Source organism: Manis pentadactyla, chromosome 1, assembly GCF_030020395.1.
Source record: "Manis pentadactyla isolate mManPen7 chromosome 1, mManPen7.hap1, whole genome shotgun sequence".
Classification (NCBI taxonomy): Eukaryota; Metazoa; Chordata; class Mammalia; order Pholidota; family Manidae; genus Manis; species Manis pentadactyla.
In genome coordinates, this window is record NC_080019.1 from 155,773,260 (window position 1) to 155,788,632 (window position 15,373).

Below are 15,373 nucleotides of genomic sequence, written 5' to 3' on the forward strand. Positions count from 1 at the left end.
ACTGGCCACACCTCTTGTTGACATCTAATATGTCAACAAGTCCTGGAGACTCTACATTCTACATTATTTTGATCTCTTTGTCCTCATCACTCCCAAGATCATATCACACATGCACTAATAATTTCACATGTAGTTTAATCACCTGAAAAGCATTTATAAAATGCATATTTGTACCCCATTCATGACCTACTGAATCATTTCTATATCTCAGAATCTAAAAAGTTCCCCAGACAATTCTGATGTGTAAACTGGTTTGGGAGTCACTGACAATAATAACAGTTTCCTGATTAGTTTCCAAGACACCAGTTTCTTTTCTTCGCACCCTATTTTCTACAACAAAATATTTAATTTAAAAAAATGTCTGATGACACTCCCCATCTTAAATATTTTCAGTCCATGCCTATTGCTTGAAGAATAGAGTTCAAATCTTTCACATGGCATCCAATCATTTTATAATCCAGACCCTTCTAACATCTTTACTTTTGGTGCTGCCTTCATGTCTCACACAGAATTCCCCTACTCTTTCAACAATCTCCCCATAAATTCGCTCATGTTTAGAATGTCTTCTAAATATGTTCATCCTTGCATATATTTTGAACAGAAATAATTGCATTCTTCCAATATTACAATTCCCCAAGATGGTTTCTATGTATTACAGTAGGAGTAAATAAAATTAAAGGGAATTGAAGCTAGTGTTTGGTTTTATTTCAGTTACCCTCACTGAATATTTTTTTATAAATCCTTGATCTTTATATATTTACTGCATTTCATTTCAAGGGCCATCTATTAAGGATATGGAAACTAAAAATGGAACAGAGCTAATAGAGTTTATTCTCAGAGGATTTACAGATCAACCAGAGTGGAAAATCTCTGTTTCTGGTGTTCTCAGTGATATATCTCATCACCATTGGTCTCATTGTTCTCATCTGCAATGATGCTCACCTTCACATTCCCATGTACTTATTCCTTAGAAATTTAGCATGCTTGGATGTCATCCTCAGTGGCTCTGAAGATGCTAGTCAACTTCTTTGCCAAGAGTAAGATGATGTCTCTCTCTGAATGCAAGATACAATTCTTTTCCTTTGCAATAGGTGTAACATGGAATATTTTCTTTTGGTAACAATGACATGATTGTTCTATAGCCATATGCAAACCAATACTTTATCCAGTGATTATAACCAATATACTATGCAATTGGCTCTTAATCCTGTTATTTTTAGGCAGTCTTCTTCATGCCATAATTCATATAGGGTTTTTATTCAGATTAACCTTCTATAATTCTAATATAACACATCAATTTTACTGTGACATAATGCCATTAATATTTCCTGTACTGACCCTTCAACTTTCTGATGGTTTTTAATTTCTCTAGGTCAGTACAGCTATTCACCATCCTGACTATTTTTACCTTATACACACTTGTTCTTTTCACAATCTTAAAGAAGTCTGTACAAGGCATAAGGAAAGCCTCCTCCACCTGTGGAGCCCATCTCTTCTGTCTCCTTATACTATGGTCACCTTATCTTCATGTATGTGTGGCCTGGATCTGCACAATCAGAAGATCAAGATATGGTGGACTCTCTATTTTACATGGTCATAATTCCTTTGTTAAACCTAATTATCTACAGAGTCACTAACAAGAATGTTAAAGAGAAATGTTTAGACCTCAGAGTAATATATATTCTCTTTTCATTACAACACAGAATTGTGAAGATTAGATATTTCCGTGTGTTGATTAGTGTTCAAAATTTTTGCAGCTGTGTTAGGCAGGAAACTAGAGATAAGCAGGGGAGAGGTCAGGGTGACCACAGAGAGTAGAGACTACAGATAGCTTTCACTAATGAAAAAATCCCTAGCAGGAGGAATAAAACCAGAGACATTCCACAAGCTACAGTCCAACTGGGCATGCTCCTGTGGTGTCTTAAAGTGACTTTTCCTTCTTATAAAGTCACTAATATAAATCTGCATAGTAGTTTAGCCCCTCTTGGTGGGCAATCAGAGAGAATTCTGGGAAAGAGCATGGGCAGTAGAAATTAGCTTGCATTATTACCAACCTACCAATCAACACTTGTTTGCATAACAATACCCCTCCTAAAAACCCCATGCAAGCCCTGTAAAAAGGAACTTTCCCTGAATATTCAGGGCCTTCTGACACTAGGTTTGGGGGCACGCTCTATTACAAAGAGTTAGAAAATTTGCTTTGCTTTCTTGACTTTAGTTTCATGTCTCACTCTGACTTCCCTGTGTCATTGAATGTAATTCCTTCCTAACTGTTATGATTGCCCTATTATTTTAATTATTTTAATGCACTATTAATTTAATCACTTAAGGTATATACCTAATAATCTCCTTAAAATATTTGTATATGTTATTCAAAAACATAGAAGCAATTAGAATAAAGTGTTCATATACTAACATAAAGCAGAAAAAAATGAAAATATACTACAGGGCTCTATGTTCTTTATTGTGGCTTTATAATGTATTAAGTACAAAAAGAGTATAATTCCTCTGAACAGGACTTGATTATGATACTTATACAGCTGTATAGGCTGGAGACTCACATCACATTTAATTCAAAAGTGCAGGCAGGTTTGTGTTTGTGAATAGATACAAATCCCAAGAATTTTGCTAGCCATCAAAATATCTTTCATTCTACTTTATTTGGGATATGGTGAATTTCACTTCTTGTGGGGAATCAACTTCATGTTACTGAGAAACATAAAAAGAAATGGAAAAGCAATAAGAAAAAAATGACAAAGATGTTAAGACAATGAAGATGGGGCCAAACTGTAAGAGATTTTAGTTTAGCATACTTCTCAGAGAAAGGCAAAGAGGTAAGTTGTCTCTTGCTGCCTATGTTGCCTTCAAAGGCCCTTTCTAGCTGTGTTTGTAGGTTGTTGGGCAATCTGAAAAACTTCACTAATTCAGAAAGCTAACAGATTATAGACTGAGGACTTACATTGGTGTGGACATAGAGAAAAGTGGTAGAATAGGAAGCAAATGGCTCCAATCTTCCTAGAACTAAAAAAAAAATGAAGCTAGTAAGAAAAAGAAATCAGTAACATGTAAAGATGATTTCAATGTGTTGTTGACAATAAGAGGCTTTAAACAATGTTACCAAAGTTCAAATAATGTTAAGACGATAATAGTGTTATAGTGCCTAGTGGGTGGGAGAGACATGAAAATCAAAAGAATTTGGATGTTCTGAGCCTCAAAGTCCTTAAATGTTATCACACACGCTATTCCAAGTATGAGAGATCTGCCTTCAGGTCCACCCGGCTCTTCCTTTCTCACTGCTGATCCCACATTCCTCCTGATACCACTGAAGCCCTCACTCTCCTAACTATCTCTCCTGTGATTTTCAAAACTCTAGTTACTTATCGCCTCCCTCCTGCTGTTCTCTTTTACTTCCTGAACATAGGTGCCAGATTATATCTTGTAAACATAGCTCAGATTAAATCATATTCATCTCCAATGACATTTAATACATATATCTCCATATATCTATATTTATATCTGTATCTGCACCTCTATCTTTAATTTTTATCTTTTTCACCCCGCATTTGTTCATGCTGGTATTATCTGAGGTCTTTTTAAGTAAATTTTGGCTTAACTCTGAAGTCTCCTCCCCCACAACTCTCCTAAAGGACCCTGTGTTAAACCCATACTGGGTTATTGAAAGCCTTCTGGACAAATTTCACTCTCTCAGGTTCATCCTTTAGCTTATATGGGTCTCTCCATAGAAAATGTCCCCCACCCCAGAACTGTACCATCTTCATTTACAATCAAAATGGTGTCCTTTCTTCAAGTCTATCTTAAATATTACAGCTTCCATGATGCATTTCTAAATTACCTCAAAAAGGATAGGAATGCACACTTATTTGAAACACTGTTAGTTTATTTAGTCTTCTTAGACCATGTTTGGCCCTGTATAATAGTTATTTTTGGCCAACGCACTCTTTGGGCAATACTTATTTTTGGCCAATGCAATAAATTACAATTTAAAAGCCCTAGCATTCTTTCTATCATTTGAAGTGCATAGAACAGTGGTTTACACACATGAATCCTAAATAAGTATTTGTGAAAGACTTATGAAAGTGAAAAAACTGAAAGCACAAATATACAGAATGCAGCAGTGCATCACTGTTTTTCAATCTTGTACTAGGCCCAGGCAAATTACAAATCCCAGGATGACTGCTGTATGTCAGCTTACCTCCCTAAAATTGTTTCATGACAACTGCAAGTGTCATACATTAAAATAAAATTATTCTTGTTTTTATCACCAGAATTCGCTCCTGGGATAGAGTATGACAAAATACCAGGAGAAGCCCTTGAACTAGATGTTTGGTTTAAAGATGCAAAACACACAAGTATTTAAAACAAATATCACTATTATGTATCTGGAGGTGTAGGTCACAAGATTAGACAAAGATATCTGCCCTCTTTTTCTTCCCCTGAGTGATTCCCCAAACTCCAGAAAAAGGAATGAATGGATCACAATCCAGCAGCTTTTACTCTTTCAACCCAGAAAATTTATGTTATTGCATATGTCCATAGTTTGTTGATTCTTGTTGTGGTATAATTTTATTTTTCTGGTCAATTATCTACATTTTTTGGGTTTCATTTATTGTTCTGACCCAAACCTAAAATGATAATATAAACTATTACTGCGTATTTCTTTGCCATCAGAGATCTGTTTCCCTAATTGGCTTTGTTTTTCTTTTATATGGCCATTTTTCTTATTGGAATATAGTTGATATTCAAGATTATGTTGGTCTCAGATGTACAACATAGTGATTCAACAATTATATACATCACTAAATTATATGCTCACCACAGTAAGGATAGTAAACAACTGTTCACTGTACCAAGATATTACAAGATATACCAAGATACTGGCTGTATTCCCTATACTATAAATGCCTTCTCTTTGAATGAGAAATTTGATGCCAAACTAAGAGTATATAAGTGTGCTGTGTTAGCTGTCAAGTCTTACTTTAGCTTGGAAGGGTACAGGACACTTGGGGCTTTTTAGCAAATCAGACATGCTCTGCAACCTTCCGTTATGCATGTCTGGTCTATAGATTCCTCTGCTCTGGTTTGACATTCAGTATATTCCCAACTACTTTATGCCTCCAGAAATGCACAAAAACCCCCATGTCCACTGGTGTGATAGCATTCTGACTTTCCATTATTCATAGGTTCATTCATTTTGTACATAATTTTTGTTATATCAATGGTAATTTGGGAAAGAGGTAAAATATAGACAAGATCTGCTAAGTCTTCTAAAAAGGACTATTAAATTACATATACATTATTTATTGTATATTCAGATATAAAAGATGATATCACAAAGTTAAATTCACTTAGTTGTCTGGAACACTGCTGATGTAGGATTAAACCATCCTTTAGAAATACAAATAATATACATGTAAAACTCTTTAATTCTGAAGGTTTAGTCAATTCCTTTACCTGGAGATTTAAAACAATTCATAGGTCCTCTCTCTTTATATACATGTACATACATACATTAAAAAATCATTTTATAATATCCACTGTTCAAAAGATTGCTGACTAAATTATCTTTGGTTGCGTTCAAAGAAACAACATATTTAGGTTAAGGCAAAAACAAACAAACACCAATCAACACTATCTCAAGGTCTGGGTTGTGGATGAGCTATGGAAAAATCTTACAGAGAATGTGTATTGGGTGTATGTTAGAATCTCTCTGGTGTAGGCTTTCATGTTGTTGTTCTTTTAAGATAGTGGTTCTCAAACTGTAGTGTGTATCACGATCACCTGGAGAGCTTGTAAAGTCATATATTGACAGGATGCATCATTAGAGTTTCTGACTCAGCATATTAATGTTGGTTGGGACCACACAGGAAATACTTTTAAAATAATCAGTGAAGCAAAAGTTTTCTAGTATCAGAATACTTAGAGACCACTCAAAATGCAGTTTTTACACATCCTCTATCTCTACATACACACACTGTTCCAACATTCTAAAGGTTTCCACAATCTGGTTTGTACTTTCCTCCTTGGTTGGGGCAACTGGATGCAGATTTCAATGGAGCTTCTGTTTTTTAGGGATAAAGAATTGTGGACCTTTAAAAAACCTTTTCTTGGAACCATGTTTGAAAATTATGACAGTCAATCAAAACTCCATTATCTCACTGGAATACGTTAATGGACGGGATCTCAATTCATTAAAATGATTAATTTTCAGGCTGGATCAACTTTTGGACCAAAACTCTCAATGAAATATCATATACAAAATGTTCCAAATGCTGTAATAATGTAAGATTTACCTCTCTGAGCAAGTACTTTCTAAATTATAATTCTTTGAGGACAAGAGCTAATAGTAGCATCATGATATTTTCCTGTGTTATTCAATAAAAGCAAGAAATTCACTAAATTTACAATGATTTATTATATTAGTACAAGATTTTCCAGTGTAACAGACCAATATGATTATTCAGCTCTATAAAGAGAAATCATATTTATGTAAAGATTTTTATTTTACGATACTGGCCCACGCAATTTTAGAAGCTGAAAATCTGTTGTTTGTGAGCTGGATACAGAGGAGAGCCAGTCTTATGGTTCAAAGGCCTGAAACACAAGACCAACGGTATACATTCCAGCCCAAGTCTGAAATTCTCAGACCAGGATCACCAAGGTCAACAGAAGATCAAGGTCAACTAGCAAGACAAAGAGCAATTCCAACCATTCTCTTCTTTCTTTTTTCCCCCCAATTCAGGACCTTATTACACTGGGAAGAGCCATCTGCTGTACTTAGTCCATCAACTCAATACTAATAACTTCTGAAACAGAAATCATATTTAAAATATACCTGGGGGTGGACCCAAGATGGTGGCGTGAGTAAAGTAGTGGAAATCTCCTCCCAAAACCATATAAATTTTTGAAAATACAACAAATACAACTATTCCTAAAAGAGAGACCAGAAGACACAGGACAACAGCCAGACTACATCTACACCTGCGAGAACCCAGTGCCTTGTGAAGGGGATAAGATACAAGCCGTGGCCTGGCGGGACCCGAGCGCCCCTCACCTCAGTTCCCGGTGGGAGGAGAGGAGTTGGAGCAGGGAGGGAGAGGGAGCCCAGGACTGCTAAATAGCCAGCCCAAGCCATCTGCACTGGAGCTCAGACACACAGTGCGTGGGGTGCTGGATACTAGGGAAACAGGACAGTAAGACCTGTGGGCGGGTCCCTGCAGCCGGTGCCCTTGGGACAAAAGAAAAGCTAGTGGTTTTTGAAAGTCTTAAAGGGACAGGGACCCCACCGCTGGAAGGAAGCTTCCCGGTGCACTCAGCCCAGCAGCTGGGAGTTCCAGGGAACTCCAGGCGCCCTAACCTCCTAGGCAGCAGTGCAGCTCTGAGACCCCTCACGGCGATAAACAGCACCCCACCTGTTCCCCCTCTGACGTGACCCCGCCATAGCAGGGGAGCAGCCTGAGGCTGGCCACGCCCACAGCAAGGGAGCTTCCTCCATAGCAGCCAGGCAAGAAACAGAGACCCCGTCTACACGCAGCTGCCCAGCAAAAGCTGCTAGGGGTCGCTGCTGTCCCGGAAAAGAAAGGCCAGGAGCAAGTGGAAAGAATCTTGGTTCTCCCAGCTGACAGATGAGCCAACAGCATACCACTGCATCTATTGACATGAAAAGGCAGAAGAATTTGATACAGACCAGACTAACCCAGACATCCTCCACATCCTCCCCTGAGAAGGAATATGGGGAGATAGATTTAAACAATCTTCCTGAAAAAGAATTCAAAATAAAAGTCATAACCATGCTGATGGACTTGTAGAGAAATATGCAAGAGCTAAGGAGGGAGAATACAGAAATAAAACAATTTCTGGAAGGACTTCAAAGAAGAATGGATGAGATGCAAGAGACCATTAATGGACTGGAAATCAGAGAACAGGAACGCAGAGAAGCTGATGCAGAGAGAGATAAAAGGATCTCCAGGAATGAAAGAATTTTAAGAGAGCTGAGTGACCAATCTAAAAGGAACAATATATGAATTATAGGTATACCAGAAGAAATAGAGAGAGAAAAGGGGATAGAAAGTGTCTTTGAAGAAATAATTGCTGAAAACTTCCCCAAACTGGGGGAGGAAATGGCCTCTCAGACCACGGAAGCACACAGAACTCCAATGACAAGGGACCCAAGGAGGGCAACACCAAGACACATAATAATTAAAATGGCAAAGATCAAAGACAAGGACAGAGTATTAAAGGCAGCCACAGAGAAAAAAAAGGTCACCTACAAAGGAAAACCCATCAGGCTATCATCAGACTTCTCAACAGAAACCCTACAAGCCAGAAGAGAATGGCATGATATACTTAATGCAATGAAACAGAAGGGCCTCAAACCAAGACTACTGTATCCAGCACGATTATCATTTAAATATGAAGGGGGGATTAAACAATTCCCAGACAAGCAAAAGTTGAGGAAATTTGCCTCCACAAACCACCTCTACAGGGCATCTTACAGGGACTGCTCTAGATGGGAGCACTCCTAAAAAGAGCACACAACAAAACACCCAACATATGAAGAATGGAGGAGGAGGAATAAGAAGGGAGAGAAATAAAGAATCATCAGACCGTGTTTATAATAGCTCAATAAGCGAGTTAAGTTAGACAGTAAGATAGTAAAGAAGCTAACCTTGAACCTTTGGTAACCACAAACTTAAAGCCTGCAATGGCAATAAGTACATACCTTTCAATAATCACCCTAACTGTAAATGGACTGAATGCACCAATAAAAAGACACAGAGTAATAGAATGGATAAAAAAGCAAGATCCATCCATATGCTGCTTACAAGAGACTCACCTCAAACCCAAAGACATGCGCAGACTTAAAGTCAAGGGATGGAAAAAGATATTTCATGCAAACAACAGGGAGAAAAAAGCAGGTGTTGCAGTACTACTATCAGACAAAATAGACTTCAAAACAAAGAAAGTAACAAGAGATAAAGAAGGACATTACATAATGAAAAGGGCTCAGTCCAACAAGAGGATATCAACATTATAAATATATATGAACCCAATACAGGAGCACCAGCATAAGTGAAACAAATACTAACAGAATTAAAGGAGGAAATAGAATGCAATGCATTCATTTTGGGAGACTTCAACACACCACTCACTCCAAAGGACAGATCCACCAGACAGAAAATAAGTAAGGACAGAGAGACTCTGAACAGCACACTAGAACAGATGGACCTAATAGACATCTACAGAACTCTACATCCAAAAGCAACAGGATATACATTCTTCTCAAGTGCACATGGAAGATTCTTCAGAATAGACCACATACTAGGTCACAAAAAGAGCCTCAGTAAATTTAAAAAGATTGAAATCTTACCAAACTCTTTTTCAGACCACAAAGGTACAAAACTAGAACTAAATTGTACAAAGAAAGCAAAAAGGCTCACAAACACATGGAGGCTTAACAACATGCTCCTAAATAATCAATGGATCAACAACCAAATTAAAATAGAGATCAAGGAATATATGGAAACCAATGACAACAATAATACAAAGCCCCAACTTCTGTGGGACGCAGTGAAAGCAGTCTTAAGAGGAAAGTACACAGCAATCCAGGCATATTTAAAGAAGGAAGAACAATTCCAAATGAAGAGTCTAATGTCACAATTATCGAAATTGGAAAAAGAAGAATAAATGAGGCCTAAGGTCACCAGAAGGAGGGACATAATAAAGAAGAGAGAAGAAATAGATAAAATTAAGAAGAATAAAACAATAGAAAAAAATCAGTGAAACCAAGAGCTGGTTCTTTGAGAAAATAAACAAAATAGATAAGCCTCTAGCCAGATTTATTAAGAGAAAAATAGAATCAAAACACATCAACAGAATCAGAAATGAGAAAGTAAAAATCATGACGGACCCCACAGAAATACAAAGAATTATTAGAGAATACTATGAAAACCTATATGCTAACAAGCTGGAAAACGTAGAAGAAATGGACAACTTCCTAGAAAAATACAACCTTCCAAGACTGACCCAGAAAGAAACAGAAACTCGAAACAACCAATTACCAGAAATGAAATTGAAGCGGTAATCAAAAAACTACCCAAGAGCAAAAACCCCGGGCCCAATGGATTTACCTCAGAATTTTATCAGACATACAGAGAAGACATAATACCCATTCACCTTAATGTTTTCCAAAAAATAGAAGAGGAGGGAATACTCCCAAACTCTTTCTATGAAGCCAACATTACCCTAATACCAAAACCAGGCTAAGACCCCACCAAAAAAGAAAACTACAGACCAATATCCCTGATGAACGTAGATGCAAAAATACTCAACAAAATATTAGCAAACCGAATTCAAAAATACATCAAAAGGATCATACACCATGACCAAGTGGGATTCATCCCAGGGATGCAAGGATGGTACAACATTCGAAAATCCATCAACATCATCCACCACATCAATAAAAAGAAGTTCAAAAACCACATGATCATCTCCATAGATTCTGAAAAAGCATTCAACAAAATTCAACATCCATTCATGATAAAAATCCACAACACACAGGGTATAGAGGGCAAGAACTTCAACATAATCAAGGCCATATATGACAAACCCACAGCCAAGATCATATGGAACAGCGAGAAGCTGAAAGCTTTTCCTCTGAGATCAGGAACAAGACAGGGATGCCCACTCTCCCCACTGTTATTCAACATAGTACTGGAGGTCCTAGCCATGGCATTTTGACAAAACAAAGAAATACAAGGAATCCAGATTGGTAAAGAAGAAGTTAAACAGTCACTATTTGCAGATGACATGATGTTGTACATAAAAAACCATAAAGACTCCACTCCAAAACTACTAGAACTGATATTGGAATACAGCAAAGTTGCAGGATACAAAATTAACAGAAATCTGTGGCTTTCCTATATATTAAAAATGAACTAATAGAAAGAGAAATCAGGAAAACAATTCCATTCACAATCGCATCAAAAAGAATAAAATACCTATGAATAAACCTAACCAAGGAAGTGAAAGACCTATACCCTGAAAACTATAAGATACTCTTAAGAGAAATTAAAGAGGTCATAAACAAATGAAAACATCCCATGCTCCTGGCTAGGAAGAATTAATATGTCAAAATGGCCATCTTGCCCAAAACAATATACAGAGTCGATGCAATCCCTATCAAATTACCAACAGCATTCTTCAATGAACTGGAACAAATAGTTCAAAAATTCAAAGGGAACCACCAAAGACCCCGAATAGCCAAAGCATTCCTGAGAAGGAAGAAGAAAGTGGGGGGGATCTCACTCCCCAACTTCAAGCTCTACTACAAAGCCACAGTAATCAAGACAATTTGGTACCGGCACAAGAAGAGAGCCACAGACCAATGGAACAGCATAGAGACTCCAAACATTAACCCAAACATATATGGTCAATTAATATATGATAAGGGAGGCATGGACATACAATGGGGGAAATGACAGTCTCTTCAACAGATGGTGCTGGTAAAACTGGACAGCTACATGTAAAAGAATGAAAGTGGATCACTGTCTAACCCCATACACAAATGTAAATTCGAAATGGATCAAAGACCTGTATGTAAGTCATGAAACCATAAAACTCTTAGAAAAAAACATAGGCAAAATTCTCTTAGACATAAACATGAGTGACCTCTTCTTGAACATATCTCCCCAGGCAAGGGAAACAAAAGCAAAAATGAACAGGCAGAACTATATCAAGCTGAAAAGCTTCTGTACAGCAAAGTACACCATCAATAGAACAAAAAGGCACCCTACAGTATTGGAGAATATATTCATAAATGACAGATCCGATAAAGGGTTGACATCCAAAATACATAAAGAGCTCACACACCTCAACAAACAAAAAGCAAATAATCCAATTGAAAAATGGGCAGAGGAGTTGAATAGACAATTCTCTAAAGAAGAAATTCACATGGCCAACAGACACATGAAAAGATGCTGCACATCGCTTGTCATCAGAGAAATGCAAATTAAAACCACAATGAGATATCACCTCACACCAGTAAGGATCACTACCATCCAAAAGACAAACAACAACAAAAGTTGGTGAGGTTGTGGAGAAAGAGGAAACCTCCTACACTGCTGGTGGGAATGTAAATTAGTTCAACCATTGTGGACAGCAGTATGGAGGTTCCTCAAAATGCTCAAAATAGACATACCATTTGACCCAGGAATTCCGCTTCTAGGAATTTACCCTAAGAATGCAGCAGCCCAGTTTGAAAAAGACATATGCTCCCCTATGTTTATCGCAGCACTATTTACAATAGACAAGAAATGGAAACAATCTAAATGTCCATCAGTAGATGAATGGATAAAGAAGATGTGGTACATATACACAATGGAATATTATTCAGCCCTAAGAAGAAAACAAATCCTACCATTCACTACAACATGGATGGAGCTAGAGGGTATTATGCTCAGTGAAATAAGCCAGGCAGAGAAAGACAAGTACCAAATGATTTCACTCGTATGTGGAGTATAAGAACAAAGAAAAACTGAAGGAACAAAACAGCAGCAGAATCACAGAACCCAAGAATAGACTAACAGTTACCAAGGGGAAATGGACTGGGGAGAATGGGTGGGAAGGGAGGGATAAGGGTGGGGAAAAAGAAAGGGTGCATTACGATTAGCATGTATAGTGTTGGTGGGGAGTACGGGGAGGGCTGTGCAACACAGAGAAGACAGGTGGTGACTATACAGTATCTTGCTACATTGATGGACAATGACTGTAGTGGAGTATTTTGGGGGGATTTGGTGAGGGGGGGAGCCTGGTAAACATAGTGTTCTTCATGTAATTGTAGATTAATGATACCAAAATTAAAAAAAAATGATACCTGGATATCCCATGACCCAGTCAAGTTGACACATGAAATGAACAATCATAAATCTGTTTACTGTCAACATGACACCCATATACAATTTCCTAAATCATATTTAATCTCCATATAAAGACAGTAGCAAGGTCATAAATTGCCTTACATTAAACAGCTATGCTGAATACAATTGAAAATGAACTAAAGCCCTCCGCAAAGGAGGAGGTAAATTTCTTGAGTGATATTTACTCTTCTCCTTGATATCTGGTATCTTAAATGCTATGGAATCAAATTAACAATTAAAATTAACAGAAAAATGCTGAGGAAATTACTGTCCTCATTTCAGTAACAGATCATATAGTAATAGCTACCACTTATAACTACCTCCTTCCACTACCCATTTCTTGTTCCCTTTGCCTTCACCAAGCACCTCAGCTTGTCACTGATTTTCACCTGTTGAGGTAATCCAAAATTTCATTCCTGAAGAATTTCAGCAATTATAAATCCTACCTGGACTGGCTTCTTGAAATTTTCCATTGACCTAATACAGGGAAGGGTATACTAAGAGATGCATTAGGTAATAAGTATTAAACACACTTATCCTCACTTCTGCTGTGGAACTTTAGTCCTAATTTCCCCATGAGAGTCAGCATTGATCACACCACATGACACAGCAACCCCCTTTGACTGATGATTCAAAGGTATGTAGAGGCCAAAGGGACTGAGTGACAGTCTGAACTTGCAGCTCACTGGAATCATTATTGTGTGCCCTGATGGGAGCATTCCTCCTGGCTCTAAGACCTAGGAATCAGAGCATAAAATCAAGGGAACATGAAGCAAAAATTATGCTAGTGGGTTGTGAGGGGCAATTGTGACCACTGCTGCTCCTATTTTCACCACTATATTCCTGGTTATGGGAGAAAGATTACCATATTTAATATTCTGATTCTGAAAATACACAATCTCTTGGCACCCTTACCCTAGCCTTATAAGGAAGTTCCATCTAATTCTGCTGTAAATGAGTCTTCAAGAAGGCATTCCACCTTCATATCAAACAAGTTGCTTCAGAATGATGGGGAACAAGGTATAACCAGTGAATTCTATGATCATGAGTGCATTGCTGCATTTCTTTTGCTGTGAAGTGTGTCCCTTGATCAGAAGCAACATTGTGGGTAACACTAAGACAGCAGATAAAGAATTCTATTAAGTTCAAGGTGATCATTTTGGCAGAACCACTGATATAAGGGAAGGCAAATCTATCTAGAGTGAATATTTATACCAGTATAAACAAAACATATCCCTTATATGATGGAAACTGTCCAGTGTACTCAACTTGCCACAAGGTAGCTAGGTGATCACTCTGAAAGGTGATATCTGAGGGACTCAGTGTTACCTGCTCCTGGAGCATTAAGCACTCAGAAATGGGCATAGCCAAGATGTCCTTAGTAAATGGAAGCTCATGTTGTGAGTACATACATCAACTCCTTTGCTACCACCTGGCCACTCTGTTCAAGAGCCAATAACAGAAATGGCTGGAGAAAGCAGATGACAGGTGTCAAGGAATAGCCCATTCTATAGATTCAATTCTTAAAATTTTACTCTACTTAGGTCACTCTTTGTTGATCACTCTCAGGGGTCACAAATATCTAGATGTTTTTTGCCCATTCAGGGAGATCCATCATGTACCTCTACAAATCATGTTGTAATCAACTTTCTGATTATATTTCTTCACAGTCCCTGAACACCCAGCCAACTCATTGGCCATACCCCATGAATGGTAAGTAACCACACATTTGGCCATTTCTTCCCTAAACACAGGGGCATATCTAAGGGCACTGCTTGAAGTTCTCAAGATACAACCATGACCTGCTGAAAGAGAATCTGCATTTGAAGAAACTCTCAGGAGATTCACAGGGGTTAAAGTTTGAGAAGCATGGATCTAAGCCACATCTCACCATGGTCCTTGTCTTTGTTTACACTTTGCCCTCCCCTGACCTTTGCCTAGTAAGATTTCTCAGTAGTTTTCATCTTAAAGTGGGGAGTAAGGTACAGGTCTGGGATGTGAGCTGCAGTTCACATGGGGAAGACAACTGTACTTGGGGTTGGCTCCTGAAGGGAATCTAGAACTTTGGCCTCATTAGAATCATAAATGATTAGCTCAGATGAGACCATATTAACTGAAGCACACTGAGCATCAAAATATACAGATAAATTGAAGTTTGCATAAACACATCAGAAGTGCCATCTGACAGGGAAAACAGATGCGTGAAGTGCAATTTCAATTGTTAAAATTAGCACTGTCTACAAGACTTGATGTTTACGACTTTTGAGACTGTAATGCCCTGTGGGACACCCTGGACTTCTCATACATGTCCAAGTCCACAATACCCAGAAGAACAGTTGAACTTTGTCCTGAAGGGAATCCTTGGGTGCTATTAGGAGAATTTTAGTTCTGCTCTCCTTCCTTTTCTGGCAAAAACTCACTGCGTATAACTGGCTGAC

The 15,373-nt window shown here is 38.0% G+C and overlaps 1 pseudogene; it reads left to right on the plus strand.

The window, feature by feature from the left end:
- The first annotated feature begins 794 nt into the window (after positions 1-794).
- On the plus strand, positions 795-1,818 carry LOC118927893 (olfactory receptor 5H8-like; annotated as a pseudogene).
- Positions 1,819-15,373: the final 13,555 nt, after the last annotated feature.